Source organism: Lynx canadensis, chromosome C1 (assembly GCF_007474595.2).
Source record: "Lynx canadensis isolate LIC74 chromosome C1, mLynCan4.pri.v2, whole genome shotgun sequence".
Taxonomy (NCBI): Eukaryota; Metazoa; Chordata; class Mammalia; order Carnivora; family Felidae; genus Lynx; species Lynx canadensis.
In genome coordinates this window covers 83,432,330-83,435,524 of record NC_044310.1, presented here as the reverse complement: position 1 = coordinate 83,435,524, position 3,195 = coordinate 83,432,330, and the positions used below count along the sequence as shown (strand labels likewise).

At 39.0% G+C, this 3,195-nt stretch overlaps 1 pseudogene; it reads right to left on the bottom strand.

The window, feature by feature from the left end:
* Nucleotides 1–315: 315 nt before the first annotated feature.
* On the bottom strand, nucleotides 316–2,504 carry LOC115519761 (annotated as a pseudogene).
* Nucleotides 2,505–3,195: the final 691 nt, after the last annotated feature.

Below are 3,195 nucleotides of genomic sequence, written 5' to 3'. Positions count from 1 at the left end.
ATCTACATGGCTAGTTTCTGCATTCCACTTTTATAGACTTTATTTTACACCATTATACCAAACAGCATTTTAAACACTGGCATATAAACTCCCTAATATGATAAAGCAAGGGCAAAAGGATTTATCTTATTAGACACAAGATACACCATCACTTAACAGTCTTCAAACATTATTGCACTTTAAATTTCATGATTTGACAGTGAATTCATGGAACGATCTGCAGACAACTCATTTTAACAGACAAATTAAAGAACACTTTTAAGCAGACATGACTGTCCTAAATTATTTATTAGGTAAGAATTTTACAAGCATTACTTATATTGCTGCTAATGGTGAAGCTGGAAAATATGATGTCTTCTCCATGCTGCATGGTGAGAACCACCAATAGTGTGGTGGAACTTGTGACCCTTTCCAAGGCCATGGCTCTTGTGGCCCGCAGACGTTAGCCCTAGTACTTTCCTGTGCTTGTGGACTGCTTTGCTGATCCACTGGGTGTCAGGATTTCTTCTGATAGCTTTGTGGAATGAATCAATGAGCGTAAACTCAAAGAATATGTATGTGTAATCTTCACCAATCCCGAGCTCTCAGAGCCCACAGTGGCATCCAGCTCACTTCTCTGCAACATACTGAAGGCTTCAGGTAAACTTTAGCTGGTTAGCACCATGATGGACAGGCTTGCCATAGGTAGCACCCTTAGGAACTGGGCGTTTGTGGCCACCACATTGCACAAGAATCCATTAAATGACAAAACTTTTCTTGGCTTTGTACCCCCATCTGTGTGCTTTATCAGGGTGGGATGGGCCAGTGGCCCTGTGGAGAGTGGAGAGTTGGTGGTACTGCTACCAGCTCACCCTTTCAGCTGATGGCTACCACCAGAGGTAAAGGAAAGAGCTAAAAGCTAGTTTTTTGTTCAAAAGGAAGCACAGAATCAACAGCATGTGAGGGCACATAAGAAATAGATAGAGAACAATTACATGAAACATAGAGAAGTCCTCTGATGATCTCAAACTGTGGCCTTCTTATCCTTGGTAAAGATGAGGCAGAGACAGGGAAATAGGACTCTCAGTTTAGTTTTATGATCTAGAAGATAAAGAACATGTGCTTTTCTTCCTATGGAATAGCCAGAAGGACAGAGCAATTATTGTAAAAAGCCCCAGCCCTCCTGTGATGCCAGAACAATAGACCAGCCAATGGCTGAATAAGAGGCCTTGGCTAATGTGCCTGAGCCTCAGCCCCGTACATGGTAAGCAGGGGAACATGATAATGCTTAGATGGGACTGGCAGACATGCAGAGACCAAAGTAGGGAGGAGGAGTCAGAATCTGACGGCTGAAGGTCATGGCAGGATGGTGAACAGCACATGCCAGCATAAGAAAAGTTTACCGCAGTCAATTATAGAAAACACCAGAGGGTGGCAGTGAGGCAGACATAACCTCCATAATGCCAGGTACACATACATGGGTACCACTGTAGGGGAAGTGGAATGTAAAGAATTTTATTTCACTGAGTCATCATTTCCTTAAAAAGAAAAATTATATTTATCATCAAGACTAAGAATCCCTATATAGAGTGGAAATGTGAAGAGATTTGCTAAGTAAATTTCTACTTATCAATGAAGGATAAAGAATTTTTAAAAGATAAGTTTACATGAATTATTATTATTATTGTTATTGTTATTATTTTAATTTTTATTACCTTTGCCACCAGATCCCTTTTGATTCTCATGTGCCTTGAACAGTTTCAACTAAAAACGCAGCTATTTCGAATCATACAGAATTTACTTGTATTTAGAATATGGAAATTGCAAACAATATCACTCTCACACTAACAACAGGAAAACAGCCAGAAAACTACAATATCATAACTCTTTTTGAGTCCATCAAAGAGTTGAGGTTTTATAATCTATGCATTAACTTAGAATCCCACTGTAAGAAGTCCCATTTATCCACATATAAGAAACCTGAATTCCAAAGAAAGACAATCCTCTTCAAAGGGAGACAAGGCAAAAGAAATGCCGTACCTACCGCAGAGAACAGGAGGAGGAGGCAACCACCATACAAACACATACAAAAGAAGCACCTAAACTTTAACAAGTTGTCAAAAGCCAAGTTCAGGCTAACATCTCATTCTGGAACAACCAGGGGTCAGGATAAAAATACTCTCATCCTGGAGTAAATTCAAAGATTGGTCCTAAGTTCCTATAATGACACGAGCAGAAATCTTCTAGTTCTAAAGGAGAATGTGAAACTTCTGCCCAAGACCAATCACAGGCGCAAGGCAGAGTCTGGCTGCTAAAAGGTGGGTTTAAGGGTCAGGAATGTTAAGAGAATGCCACTCCCAATGCCCCAATACAAAGTGCCTATCTAAGCCTGAGGGTGGACTGGGGCATTTACTAACAAGCAACAACCATCTGCTGGTAGGGGAAGAGCAAGAGCATATATATTTATATCTGATAAATATCTGAAGGCTGCACATGGAACACAAACACAGAAATACCACCACCATTACGGCACTCCCTCTATGTACAAGGCGGTAAGTAGCAATTGATTTGGAGCCTGTGTTGAACTGAATGTAATGATAGAACAAATAACTCATATCTCATCCAATTCCTGACTAGACTGATTCAACCCACCCCCCAAATGAAAGGCCAAAAAGATGTACCCATTGTTATTGCCTACAATAACTACCATTTCCCTCTGTATCTTCTGTTATACCCAGGATGTCTGGAATTCAATAAAAATTGTGAGACACAGAAAGCAAAATTATTGTCAAGAGATGAAGCAATTAAGAGAACCAGACTCAGATGTCAAAACTGTGGAAAAGAGACTTTATAATAACGATGATTATAAATTGAAGTATATAATGAAAAGGAGAACACCACAAATGACTAATGGAAGAATTCCAGCACAGAAATGGAAAATATGTTAAAGATCAAATGAAAATGCTATACATAAAGAACATAATATCAGATATGATGTATTCCTTGGATGGGTTCATCACTAGATCTAACAAAGACAAGGAATGAATCCATAAACTTAAAGATAGGTCAATAAAAATGATCAAACTTAAAGACAGGAAATAGTTGAGAGATACAGAGAGATGTAGAGAATTAGGAGACGGAAGAGAATGAGAGCACATATATAACAGCATCAAAAGTATTAAATACCCAGGGACTTAATGAGATAATCTAAAAATA